We start from the raw sequence: 14,683 nt of genomic DNA on the forward strand, positions 1-14,683 counted from the left end.
TGAAAAAATCCAGTTACGATTTGGGTGCATGAACAGTTATCGAACATAACCTCGAACAGCCGGATTTTTTTAAAATTTGTGATTGGCGAACACTTTGATTCGAACACCACTCATCTCTACTCATGTGGCTGGAGTGTGTCAGCAGTTCCTGCAAGATGAAGACATTGAAGCAATGGACTGGCCAGCCCGTTCCCCAGACCTGAATCCGATTGAGCACATCTGGGACATCATGTCTCGCTCCATCCACCAACGTCACGTTGCACCACAGACTGTCCAGGAGTAGGATGTTTTAGTCCAGGTCTGGGACTAATCAGGAGCATGCCCAGGCATTGCAGGGAGGTCATACAGGCACGTGGAGGCCACACACAATACTGAGTCTCATTTTGACTTGTTTTAAGTACATTATATCAAAGTTGGATTAGCCTGTAGTGTGTTTTTCCACTTTAATTTTGGGAGTGATGCCAAATCCAGGCCTCCATTGGTTAATAAATTTGATTTCCATTGATGATTTTTGTGTGATTTTGTTGTCAGCACATTCAACTTTGTACAGAACAAAGTATTGAATGAGAATATTTTATTCATTCAGATCTAGGATGTGTTATTTGAGTGTTGCCTTTATTTTTTAAGCAGTGTATTTCCAGGAATGGTTTAAGAAACATGACAAACAGATCTAGTTATTGACTTGACCTTCAAATTCCCTTGATCAAATATCCAAGAAATGCACTTTATAAACCAGTCCAATACTTTAATGCCACTCCTCAAAACTTGCATATTCAGAATTACTTATCTATATTTTGGACACATACCCTTCTGTAGGACACTAATAGACTGTCAGTGCAGTGATGGTGGGGACTGGCAAATATTTATTTCCCAATTAATATTTTAAGAATATTATTTCTCCAACTATTATTTCTCCAATTCTCCAATTATGGTGGAGCGAGGGTTACTGCAGGTTGTAGGCTTGTAGGAAGAGGTGGGTCTTCAGGTTCCTTTTGAAGATTTCCACGGAAGGCGAGAGTCTGATGTGTTGGGGTAGAGAGTTCCAGAGTAGGGGGGATGCATGGGAGAAATCTTGTATGTGACTGTGGGAAGAGGAGATAAGAGGGAAGTATTAATATTTCTACTTTTTAGTTAGTCTTATAAAATATTGTTGGCAAATGTCTTTTTAACAGCATTTTGGTTGGCAATAAAAAATAATGGCTGATTAATCTGTGTAAACACTAGAGATGTCCAAATCTGGCAAGTCGTCAAAAAGGGTGGATTTTACAAGAAAATTTGTAAGCAGTAAAGTCATTCTCTGGAAACTGAATCTCCCAAGACCCAAGAGCATAATAAACATAGACTGTAAAAATTTCAATTAATAGTCATGTCACCACTCAATTGTCACAACGTTATGGCGCGCGTCGCCAGAGTAATGGCATGGCACTCAATAATGTCTGAGGCCCAGTTAAGACCGAAGTAATGGCCTAGAGTGGAGGGGCTGAAGACAATGTGCGTGGAAGAAGGGGAAAAGAAGGGGTACGGAGGACCAGACATCAGGTTGCAGGAGTGGCAGTACTGATGAGCAGTGAGGTGAGTATTGTTATTTTCTTTAACTGTTTTTCTGGCCCTCTATGTTTTGAAAATTGCAAAGAATCTGTGTTCTGAAAAATACACATTTTTGTAAAATCCAAGGAGAATTCAATTTCACTCAGTTAATCTCTACTAAAGATCCATACACAGTGAAGAATAATTTGCTGAACCCACTGATTTCAGCAGGACCATCCTTTCTGCTCCTCTTTACTGATGATATCAGGGGAAATTAGGGTTGGGCTTGTTGAGTTTTAGTGTCTGATCTTGTTGTTTTGTCTGGCAGAGAAGAAATGGGATTGGTCAGTGATGTCTGATAGTAATGACGCGCCCCCTGGGCCATATTCTTTAGGGGGAATATCCGGAGCCGGATCAGATGGGAGTTGTAGTCTTCCGAGTGGCTGTGACCCGGTCCGTGCCCAGGGTGTCAAACTCAGTTGTATGTGGCAGTCCTACAGATGTTATTAAGTTCTTAATGTCGACTACGCCACCCGTTGTATTGCGGTCACTATGGCCGCCGCTGCAGCAGGGTCCGCTGAGGCTGATGGTGTAGGTGCAGCTTGTGATGGTATAACCCCCAACGGGTGGGGTATAGCCTCAGGGGGTCAGGTGCAGAGGATGGGGGTTGTGGTGGTGCAGCGTAGATGTAAAATGAAGACAGAGTCGGGTTGTGCAGTTTAGGGTATTTACTCACTGCTGATGTTCCGGTCACTCCAGCTTCAAGTGACCACCCGAGCCGTGCTGCGTCCACCAGGTCCTGGATCCAGCCAACCCCCAAACAAGTCCGGAGCGTGACCCTGAGCTCTCCTTCTGTCCTTTCCTCTGGCCGTCTCCACTAGTGATCCACCCAGGTCCAGCTCCCTCGGGCCTTCTGTTGGGAGACCCTTGGCCTTGGGTTCCCTGACCCTCCACGTGGTATGCCTTCGGGGTGGATGTGGTGGGTGGCCGTGGCAGACACTGCCCACGGCCTCCGGTCTCTGGCTAGGGTGTGCTTTTGCCCCCACCAGCTTGGGATCCGGTACCCTTTTGCCAACTCTTCACCCGCTGATGGACTTTGGGTTCTCAGAGTTCCTTTTCTGTTTCCCCCTCTGGGTCTTTCTGGCTTTCTCCTCTCTCTCTCTCTGGGTCTTCTCTGCTCCTCTTCCTCTGACTTCTCTGCAAAGACTCACAGACTGACTGACTGTGGCTGACTGACTGACTGTGGCTGACTGACCCTGTTCTTTGATGGTGCCCACCTTATATACACCCTCTATGTGTGAGCTCAGGTGACCAGCACCCAATGAGCTCCTATCTTTACCCAGGCTGCTCCCCCTATCTGCCCCTACACTACTTGGGATGTACCACCCCCCTCCCACTCCAGCCAGGAACAGACTCGGTCGTACCTGCACATTTCTAAGTGGGAGTACCGTCGGTCTGCTCCCCGGAAATGGGATGTGTGTAGTGCATGCAGCCTACCGAGCTCAGGTCCACACTCCATCCTTACCCGGGAGTGGAATATCACACCTCTGGGTTGAGGTGCAATACCCCTGTAGCAGCCGAATCCTCAGGGTGCTACATTCCCCCCTGGTAAATCACAGCACGTCCTCGGGCTGTAAGAACAAAACACCAAAAACATACAAATTTTTGCATAAACATATAAAACATCATATATATATATATTAATAAAACTTTTCATATAAAACTTTCTCGTAGTCACTTTCTTTGGAACTCGTGGCTTTCCCATAAAACCAGTAGGGGCGCTTTAGGACGCGCAACTATTTACAAGGATATGGCCGCTCTCAGTCCTCGGCCAGTGGGATTTAGGGGTTAAACGGGTAAACAGTTCAATTCTCTGGTCCCAACGGGGACTACATTAGCAACTGTAACAGTTCACTGTGCCCCGACGGGCAACTATATACAGCTTCGGCTCCGCTGTACTTAACGACGGCGTCCTCCTGCTCTTTCTTTATGGTTACCTCTAACTCTAGTTTCAGACCCGTCCGGGTCCTCTTGTTCTTCCTCCTCACACCGCAGCTCTTCCTCCGTCAGGCGATGCACATGGAGGGCGTAGGGTCCTTTGGCACACTTGTGCCGGGTGAAGGTGACCTCGTCCCCGATGTAAAGGTCACGACCTCTGTGTCCCTCCGGTAGGTGGGACTCAACGTCTCTCCTGGTCACGAAGACGTCGCCTAGGGTGCGGTGGTCTCGGATGAAGCCCCACCCATGCTGCATGTTAAACTTGATCACAGTCCCGGTGGTGCGGGGACTATGCGCTGCACGGGGGTCTCTCCTGGCCCGGCTCTTCTGCTCCGCGCTCCTTATTTGAGCTTGCTGTTCCCGGACCCGCCTCTCTCTCCGCTCCCTCTCAAAGTCCTCGAGCTGTTGGCGGCAGCACTCAGCACGCTCCGCTGCAGCTGCCCGAGTCTCCTGAGTGAACCCCATGAGATCTTCTCCGGTGGGGTCCCACTCAAACTGCGCTTCTGCTAGCGGGGGCGAGATCCTCTTTACGGGCTTTGGAGCCGGGATCAGGGGTTCATCCAAGGGTCTCTCTCTCCGGAGTCGGGGATGGTGAAACTCCGGTGGCCATATAAATGGCTGCCCATCCGGGCACGTATGCTGGGCGTACAGGTCCTCTCCCAGATGCGGCACTCTTGGTCTTATGGGCGCGGTGGTGTTAGCGCCCGGGTTGCCCGGGCCTTGCGGCCAGGCCTGGGGTATCTGGAAGGTAAAGGGCACCGTAAGGACGGCGGCGCCCTGGGCTACTTGGCCCTGCGACCAGGCCGGGGGCTCCGCGGAGGTAGGGGGCGCTGTTGGTATTGCGGCGCCCGGGGGTACTAGGCCTTGCGACCAGGCTGGTGGTACTTCCTGCTTGGTCACGCCCGGGGTCGAGGCGTGTGACGTCACAGGGGTCGCGGCTCCCGTTTGAGGCCTAGTCTGCGGCGGTGACGTTGCAGCGACGGGCACGGCAGGATAGACTTCGGGCTCTGCGACGGGGAGCTGGGGCAGGTACGCGGTTTCCCGGTTTGGGGTATAGACGTCCCCTTTACCTGCCTCCACTCGTTCGGCTCCCTTCTCGGCGCCGTCTCCGGCCTTCAATCCTCCCGCGCCATCCTCAGAGGCGGTCTGTTTCCTCGTCTCGGGTGGCATGCTCCGCTGACAGGTCTCGGTCTGCTGGGCCATCTCACGGCTCCACTCCGCCAACGTCTCTCGCTGCACCCGGGCCATCCTCCTTGCGAGGCCCTCCAGAGCGGTCTGTGCACACTCCCGGTCTCGGGGGAGCTGTGCTAGGACCTCCACTAGTCCTAGTGGGGTCGTTGTTTCCAGCAGGCTCCTGACCAACGGGTCGGTGCTGCTCTGCTCTCCTACTGTTGTCTCCAGCAGGCTCCTGGCCAACGGGCCGGTGCTGCTCTGCTCTCCCTCCTCTGTTTCTAGCAGGCTCCTGGCCAACGGGCCGGTGCTGCTCTGCTTTCTCGCCATCTCCGGGTAAGCTCCTCCGATATTCTTCTCCAGGCTTCTTGCCTCCGGGTGCGCTCGCTCCAGACTGCTCCAAGCGACACCCATCTTTGTTCTCTCCTTTCGTCTCCTCCCACCTCGAGGGCGGTCCCGGGGCCACTTGGTGACTGTCAGCTCCAGGGGCTGTTCTTTCACGCTGACAGACACCTCTAGCATCACAGTCTCTGTTGGTGGGGGCGGTTTCCACTTTTGGCGCCATTTTCGGTCCTGGCCCACGATGGGAGGTGGCCTCTCGCCACCCTCTGGCACGCCCATAATGGCGTCCGCTCTTCCAAGGCGGGAAACCTTTGGAAATGGCGGGAATCGCTTCCCAGTGGCGGGAAACTCTGCAGATGGCGGGAAAACGCTGTTAATGGCGGACAACCGGCGGGAATCGACCCGTGATGGAGTCCGATGGCGGGGACCCTCCGGAACCGGCAGGAGACTTCTTTTTGAGGTAAACTTGCACTTTTCTTCAGGCACGCAGTACCCGGGTGTTGCGGGCACGGGATCCTGCCGACTACGCCAAAGTTGACGCGCCCCCTGGGCCATATTCTTTAGGGGGAATATCCGGAGCCGGATCAGATGGGAGTTGTAGTCTTCCGAGTGGCTGTGACCCGGTCCGTGCCCAGGGTGTCAAACTCAGTTGTATGTGGCAGTCCTACAGATGTTATTAAGTTCTTAATGTCGACTACGCCACCCGTTGTATTGCGGTCACTATGGCCGCCGCTGCAGCAGGGTCCGCTGAGGCTGATGGTGTAGGTGCAGCTTGTGATGGTATAACCCCCAACGGGTGGGGTATAGCCTCAGGGGGTCAGGTGCAGAGGATGGGGGTTGTGGTGGTGCAGCGTAGATGTAAAATGAAGACAGAGTCGGGTTGTGCAGTTTAGGGTATTTACTCACTGCTGATGTTCCGGTCACTCCAGCTTCAAGTGACCACCCGAGCCGTGCTGCGTCCACCAGGTCCTGGATCCAGCCAACCCCCAAACAAGTCCGGAGCGTGACCCTGAGCTCTCCTTCTGTCCTTTCCTCTGGCCGTCCCCACTAGTGATCCACCCAGGTCCAGCTCCCTCGGGCCTTCTGTTGGGAGACCCTTGGCCTTGGGTTCCCTGACCCTCCACGTGGTATGCCTTCGGGGTGGATGTGGTGGGTGGCCGTGGCAGACACTGCCCACGGCCTCCGGTCTCTGGCTAGGGTGTGCTTTTGCCCCCACCAGCTTGGGATCCGGTACCCTTTTGCCAACTCTTCACCCGCTGATGGACTTTGGGTTCTCAGAGTTCCTTTTCTGTTTCCCCCTCTGGGTCTTTCTGGCTTTCTCCTCTCTCTCTCTCTGGGTCTTCTCTGCTCCTCTTCCTCTGACTTCTCTGCAAAGACTCACAGACTGACTGACTGTGGCTGACTGACTGGCTGTGGCTGACTGACCCTGTTCTTTGATGGTGCCCACCTTATATACACCCTCTATGTGTGAGCTCAGGTGACCAGCACCCAATGAGCTCCTATCTTTACCCAGGCTGCTCCCCCTATCTGCCCCTACACTACTTGGGATGTACCACCCCCCTCCCACTCCAGCCAGGAACAGACTCGGTCGTACCTGCACATTTCTAAGTGGGAGTACCGTCGGTCTGCTCCCCGGAAATGGGATGTGTGTAGTGCATGCAGCCTACCGAGCTCAGGTCCACACTCCATCCTTACCCGGGAGTGGAATATCACACCTCTGGGTTGAGGTGCAATACCCCTGTAGCAGCCGAATCCTCAGGGTGCTACAGTAACTTAAGGTGACTTTACATTACCCAATCTGGCAGTGGTAAATGACCGCCGATCAGTAAATATTTGCTGATCACTAGTCGCTTACATGCCTGTTTACACAGGCAGACCATATTTAACATTGTGCAAAGAATGACCTGTAATAGATCATTGAGTGCACATAGTCTGCCATTGTTCTCAGCAGCACAACTCCTTTTTGTGAAAATCAAAAGATCATTTCCCCCAAAGAACAAGTGTTTTGCTCATTGATCGGATGATTGGCAGCTTGTTTATACTGCAAGATTAATGTTAAACAAGTATTCCTAGGAACGCTCATTAATGATAATCTTGCAGTGTAAATGCACCTTTACACTAATTGCCTAATTAAAAACAGGAACCCCTCAGCTGATCAGTGCATATCTAAAGTATAGAACCTCAATGTTTTAGGAGTTGGTAGAGACTGCTGTCGGCTAACAGCTATGTGAGATTTATGGGCACCTTTAGGCTTAGCCAAAATGAAGACAAATCTATGAACGTCCTAATGAGTTAAATACTTATGCAAGTCACTTTATAAAGAACATGTACATGTATGTGTGTCTTAATAGCTGTTTTGTAAGCTTCTCTCCGTCTTGGACATTGACTTTGACTAATTTTTACAAGTATTCAACATTGAAGAAAAGTCGGCATTCCGTTTTTCTTCTTCTTCGTCTATGATTAAGGAGTTGTATTCCGAAACGCGTCAGCTGGTTTGAAGATTTTATTGTCATTTTTGCACATGGATTTCCAATAAAGTATTGATCCTAGAAAGACAAAGTGCCAATGTTTCTTCATTGCTGGATTTATTCCTTTGCATGCACAAGCTGCCGTGCATTTAGGATCTCATAGATGTATTTGTGGTAAGCTATCGTTTTTTGGCTTTGGATTTTTTACAAGTATGCCCCAATTTCTATATACTGTTATAAATTTTTACAAAGCTGTAGGATATAGGAACTAAAGAAAAAGGAATAAGTGGTGTATTATATAGGAATAAAATGATTTTATTTTATATCACTGACTAGACAACAGTAATTGTTCATATCTAGCACTACAAAACAACATCAAAGCGGATGTCTATTGCTTAAAATTATATGAAGGATTATTGAAAAAAAAGTGATTCCTAGAAACATAGCCTAAAAATAAAAATTATATTTGAGAAATAACTTAAAATGCAAACATATATGTTAAGATCAAACATGACAGAGATATGAATACTGAGTTTGATAGAAATTACATTTGAAGAGTTGATTTATTATCATTTTTACATTAGCTTTTAGATACTGGACAGAAAAGTTTTCTTTTTCACTAAAGGTGTTAATTTTTTTCTCATTTTCCAATAATTACCAGGACACTATTATATTCCATGCAGAAAATGTGCTCATGCTAGTTGCTGTTCTCCATATGGCACACACTAAAATGGTATGAATATTCAAATTTCATAGGATACTCAGTAACTTAAACATGTATAGCATCCAGGGGCGTACATATAAATCATGAGGCCCCATAGCAGAATTTCTAATTGGACCCCCTTACCCCCTAAAAAAAAGTTTAGCAGGGTGACAGTAGAGCATAGCTCATAACTTTGCAGCCTTTACAAAGTAATGTTCCTCCTAGATTCCCCTTTCATTGCACTCAAAGTATGATGCTAACAAAAGTGCCACACAGACACTGTATGATAGCCCCACAGTGAATTCCTGTAAAGCAGGGTTCCCCAACTCCAGTCCTCAAGGCCCACCAACAGGTCATGTTTTCAGGATTTCCTTAGTATTGCACAGGTGATAATTCCATCATCAGCACAGGCAATAGTTACATCACCTGTGCAATACTAAGGAAATCCTGAAAACATGACCTGTTGGTGGGCCTTGAGGACTGGAGTTGGGGAACCCTGCTGTAAAGTACCCGCCACATGCACAGTATGATGACCTGATTGAACCCAACCTCAACTTCCCTGGCAAAGTATGGTGACCCCAACACAGTATCATCTTCCAACGGTGACCTCCACACAGCCCTCCATGCAGTATAATGGGCCTACATATAGTATAATGGCTCCCACACCTCACCACACTGTATAATGGCCACCAGTAGCTCTCCAAACAGTATAATGGATCCCACACAGCCCTCCACACAGTATGATGGACTCTACAGAAACCTTCACACTGTATAATTGCTTGTACACAGTATTATGTCCCCCTCATAGCCTTCCATAAAGTATAAATGCTCCCACATAGCCATCCAAATATTATAATTGGCTCCACATAGCTCATCATATACTATAATGGGCCCCATAGTCCTCCATATAGTATAATGCACCCCATAGTCCTTCATATAGAATAATAATGTGGCGCCCCTGAAGGTTCGACCGCCACAGGGATGCTGCACTTCTTTAGTGGAGTGTAATGTTCCTCCTCTGAGGTAAGGCCAGTGTGATAGTCGTGACCCAGCCCTTGCATCCAAAGCCACATTTCTCCACCAGAGGGAGCTAGTATGCACTAGGTGCTGCCCCCCCTGGTTACAGGGAGACTGGTGAACCAAGAGTGGTAGGAACCAGTTAGTGGGTGAGGGTGGAGGACTTACAAGTTAGTTACACTTTAGATTTGATATTTAATTCAAAGCTATCTTTGATCTTGGTCTTTTTTGTCTGTCAAGCGGTGTTGGTTGCTGTCAACTACTGTGTGCAATGTGACCTCCCTCCGGGAGCGCAGATCCTGTGTGGGCCTGTGCTGGCCAAGGACCATGATCAAGAAGGCCCGGAGCTTAAGAGTGTGGCTCCACAGCAAATGGATCCCTGGCAGGATGCAGACGGAGCGGTGTACGCCACCTGTCCTCGCCTACCTGATATAGTCAGAGGGACTCCGGCTGCAAGAGGGGTACCGGCCCCCGACACCCGACCTTGCTACTCTATGTCCTGGACGGGAAAGCCCGGTTAGGCCCAGAGGATCCCACCGGGTATCGGACGGAGCGGAGCTGCCCCTGTGCCCTTGTTCTGAGAGGAGCTCAGAGGGAGACCCGGCCTATTTGCACACACACGGACAGGAAGGGAATTGGTCTGTAGTTCAGGAACACTCTGCTGTAAGGACATGACTGAATGCTGGACTTACTCGGAGGCTGTGGGACCCCCGTCTCTGGTGAACGCAGGACTCCGCGGGGAGCAGGGAGTCGCCTTCCTTTGCCATCTAAGTGAGTAAAGCCTTGGAAGTTCACCCCTATGGCCCCCGGACTGTTATTTATGCACCACACTGGGGACGCAGGATCCCTTCTTCTCTACTACTACCCCCCCTCCTTCCTGTCCCTCTGCCCTGAGGCCTCGCTCCACCTGTGGGGAGTAGTAAGAACTTTGGCTGCCATAACACCAGGCCTCGGCGGACTCCAGCGGCGCTGGTGATCCTTCACCAGACACCACAGGTGGCGTAGTCGTTAAATAAGCCACTCAACCCGGATGAGCCCACAACATCTTCCTTTTAATGTGACGGCCCTGAGCACGGGTCGGGTCCGGGCCACGGCTGCATCCCATCTCTCCATCACAGGACCCGACACCGAGTCCCCCAACACCCAGGGTAGACTAAAAGGGCTTACACCGGACGTTCGAGGTGTCACAACCTGGCGTAGTCAGCAGGATCTCGTACCCGCAGCAACGGAGAAGAGTGCCCATTGCTACCGGGTACGGCACGCCTTTCTTAACAGACTGTCGTTTTCCACTTAAAATGGCGCCCACCCAAGAAGAACAGACGCCATAATGTGAAGGAAGGACAGCATCTCAGCACCTCCTATCGTGGGCCTGGCTCCCCAATGGCGCCAAGAGATCAGACCGCCCCTTCCATTACAGACTATCTGCGGGGTAGTGTCCATCACCCCGGAGGGGACGTCCGAGGGAGTGCCAGATGGCCTGCAGCCTTAGAGCCGCCCCAAAAAGAGGTGGAGACGAAGTGGTGCAGCCATTGTTGTGCGAGTTCCAGCATCGTCACCACGAGCAGCGACGATGGATGCCGGTGGAGACGGAGCCAGATCCCATCCCCACCTGGGAGCCCCTGCGGTCCCCAGCTATGGACCGACCAAACTGGCCCGAGAGTTCATGGAGGCGGCTATGCGGAAGAGGAGCAGCGGCGAAGGAGTGAGGCCTTGACCCAAGAGGCGGCTGCCCCAGATGAAGAGTCCCTGGAGGGTGCCTGCAGCCTAGCATCGGGTGAGTCGGAAGCCCTTACCCCGGCAGCGGAACAGGCCGAGACCCTCCTGGACCTGTGGTCTGAGTGCCAGTTCCCAGGTGCGGTATCCTGGGAGGAAGCCATCTCCACGGAGCCCCAAACCGCCGCCATCTCCGGAGACCTCCGTGGTCCCTTACCTCCCGGTCCGGAGGAACCCAGTTCTGCATGGGGGTCCACGGGCCCCAACCCGGACTGGTCTGCATACTCAGGACCTGCTGCAGCAACCCCTAATGCTGCTTCCGGCCCCCACCGTTACCTGCCCAGCGGCAGAAGAGTGGGCCTGGGAAAACCAGGGGGGCGACCTAATGGGCTTCCCCAGGGAGACCCGAGTGGAAGCTCAGAGGAGGAGCGAGTATTGCTCCGAGCAAATCCAACAGCTGAGTCGGAAGCAGCAGGAACGGGAGCTTCGCTGTGAGCAGCTTCAAGTGAGGGCCAAAGCTGCCAAATCCAGGGCCCGCCGGAGGGAGGCGTCCAGCCCAAGCCCCCGTGAAGAAGGGCAGGTGGTCCGCTTCCACCGGGAGGCAGGATGGGGCTTCTTAAGGAGTCCCGGGCTGGAGCGGGATGTCTTCTTTAACAGGCGTGGCGTCGAGCCCCAGCTCAAGAAGGGACACCCTGGCCGGAGTCTCGCCGTGGGTGACATGGTAACGTACACACGCCATCATGGAGAGCGAGGTTGGTACGCCCTGGATATCCATAAAGTGTCCAGGAGCGAGGCCCCTGCGCACTCCTCTACGGAGGACTGGCTGGCCTCCGTCGGGAGGAATGAGCCCTTTCCCCGGCAAGGATACATGGACTGAGCAGCCCCCGGCTGTTGTCACAGTTGAGTTATACTGGTTGCATTGCTGCAATATGTTTATTTTGACTTTCTAGAGACATGTGTCCCTGTGGACTGGCAGCAGACAGACTCTTTACATTGTATATAGTTTGTATCTCTTTAGGTGCTCCATATTGGTTTTATGTGAAACCGTGCCTTTCTTCTACCTCAAGACCTCAGAAAAAAAAAAAAAACCTGTCAGGGTGGCTTGCTGGGAGGTCCAACTCGGGATCTTATGCCCTGCAGCCACCCCAGGGCACCTCGCACTTCTGAACTGACTCTGCGTCCGTGCACTTTAACCTGTCTGTTTGCCAAAAATGTCTCTGGAAAAATGCTAGCACTTTCATAATTTTATAATTTTATACTCTTGTACTTTTATACTATTTACCTTGTTATGCAACGTTTAAGAAATGTGCCTCCCATAAAGGGAAGATAGTTTTGTTATATTAAAAAGAATATTCCTGGGTGTTACTTCTTTTGCAGCCCGCGGACGTGCTGTGTTTTACCAGGGGGGAATGTGGCGCCCCTGAGGGTTCGACTGCCACAGGGATGCTGCACTTCTTTAGTGGAGTGTAATGTTCCTCCTCTGAGGTAAGGCCAGTGTGATAGTCGTGACCCAGCCCTTGCATCCAATACCACATTTCTCCACCAGAGGGAGCTAGTATGCACTAGGTGCTGCTCCCCTGGTTACAGGGAGACTGGGGAACCAAGAGTGGTAGGAACCAGTTAGTGGGTGAGGGTGGAGGACTTACAAGTTAGCTACACTTTAGATTTGATATTTAATTCAAAGCCATCTTTGATCTTGGTCTTTTTTGTCTGTCAAGCGGTCTTGGTTGCTGTCAACTACTGTGTGTAATGTGACCTCCCTCCGGGAGCGCAGATCCTGTGTGGGTCTCATGCTGCACACTACACATCTGCATCTCTGGCTGCTGTGGGCATAAAAGGGGACAAACTTATGGTGTGGCCCCCATGCTCCCCTGACCTCAACCCCATTGAGAACCTCTGGAGCATCATCAAAAGGAGTGTCTATGATGGCGGGAGGCAGTTCACATCTAAGCAACAGCTCTGGGAGGGTATTCTGTCCTCATGCAAAACAATTGAAGCAGAAACCATCCAAAACCTGACAAATTCAATGAACGAGAGAGTTCAGAAGCTCCTTTTGAACAAGTGGTTCTATGTGCAAATCTTACATCACCTAGAATAAAGTTTTGAGTTGAAAACTGTTTGATTTCAGTTTGTAATAACCTGCTAATGCTTATAATTTCAAAAATGACCATTTTTTTGTTCTTTATTCAAATGAAAACATTGAAAACTCTGCTGTGCATAATAATTTGGAACATGCATTTTGAGTACAGTTTGAGTGTTTTATTTTTTTAAAAATATACTGTTATCATAGGCAGTTTGTACAAAAACCTTTCAATTGTACTCTAATAGTTATTTGACTGGAAAATTACAATGACTGCAATTCATATAGGTAATTTGGGAAAATCTGTGAAAATATTTGCATAATAATTTGGAACACAGTGTAAAGTGCACCCCATTGTCCTCCATATATTATAATGCATTCGCCATAGTCCTCAATATACACTGCTCAAAAAAATAAAGGGAACACTCAAATAACACATCCTAGATTTGAATGAATGAAATATTCTCATTGAATACTTTTTTCTGTACAAAGTTGAATGTGCTGACAACAAAATCACACAAAAATCATCAATGGACATCAAATATATTAACCAATGGAGGCCTGGATTTGGAGTCACCCGCAAAATTAAAGTGGAAAAACACACTACAGGCTGATCCAACTTTGATGTAATGTCCTTAAAACAAGTCAAAATGAGGCTCAGTATTGTGTGTGGCCTCCACGTGCCTGTATGACCTCCCTACAATGCCTGGGTATGCTCCTGATGAGGTTGCGGATGGTCTCCTGTGGGATCTCCTCCCAGACCTGGACTAAAGCATCTGCCAACTCCTGGACAGTCTGTGGTGCAACGTGACGTTGGTGGATGGAGCAAGACATGATGTCCCAGATGTGCTCAATCGGATTCAGGTGTGGGGAACGGGCGGGCCAGTCCATGGCTTCAATGCCTTCATATTGCAGGAACTGCTGACACACTCCAGCCAAATGAGGTCTGGCATTGTCCTGCATTAGGAGGAACCCAGGGCCAACCGCACCAGCATATGGTCTCACAAGGGGTCTGAGGATCTCATCTCGGTACCTAATGGCAGTCAGGCTACCTCTGGCGAGCACATGGAGGGCGGTGCGGCCCTCCAAAGAAATGCCACCCCACACCATTACTGACCCACTGCCAAACCGGTCATGCTGAAGGATGTTGCAGGCAGCAGATCGGTCTCCACGACGTCTCCAGACTCTGTCACGTCTTTCACATGTGCTCAGTGTGAACCTGCTTTCATCTGTGAAGAGCACAGGGCGAAAGTGGCGACTTTGTCAATCCTGGTGTTCTGTGGCAAATGCCAAGCGTCCTGCACGGTGTTGGGCTGTGAGCACAACCCCCATCGGTGGACGTCGGGCCCTCATACCACCCTCATGGAGTCGGTTTCTAACCGTTTCTGCAGACACATGCAAATTTGTGGCCTGCTGGAGGTCATTTTGCAGGGCTCTGGCAGTGCTCCTCCTGTTCCTCCTTGCACAAAGGCGGAGGTAGCTGTCCTGCTGCTGGGCTGTTGCCCTCCTACGGCCCCCTCCACGTCTCCTAGTGTACTGGCCTGTCTTCTGGTAGCGCCTCCAGCCTCTGGACACTACTCTGACAGACACAGCAAACCTTTTTGCCACAGCTCGCATTGATGTGCCATCCTGGATGAGCTGAACTACCTGAGCAATTTCTGTGGG

At 50.5% G+C, this 14,683-nt stretch overlaps 1 long non-coding RNA gene across 1 annotated transcript in view; it reads right to left on the bottom strand.

Annotated features, from left to right (window-relative positions):
* Positions 1-616: 616 nt before the first annotated feature.
* LOC141156392 (uncharacterized) overlaps positions 617-14,683 on the bottom strand; it is a 76,723-nt gene continuing 62,656 nt past the window's right edge. Inside the window, exon 3 of the long non-coding RNA XR_012247602.1 lies at positions 617-1,082. This is a non-coding gene — a long non-coding RNA (uncharacterized lncRNA). The remainder of the gene's footprint in view (positions 1,083-14,683) is intronic.

The sequence above is a fragment of the Phyllobates terribilis genome, unplaced genomic scaffold, assembly GCF_046119375.1.
Source record: "Phyllobates terribilis strain yellow unplaced genomic scaffold, ASM4611937v1 Scaffold_8__6_contigs__length_399053987, whole genome shotgun sequence".
Lineage (NCBI taxonomy): Eukaryota > Metazoa > Chordata > Amphibia > Anura > Dendrobatidae > Phyllobates > Phyllobates terribilis.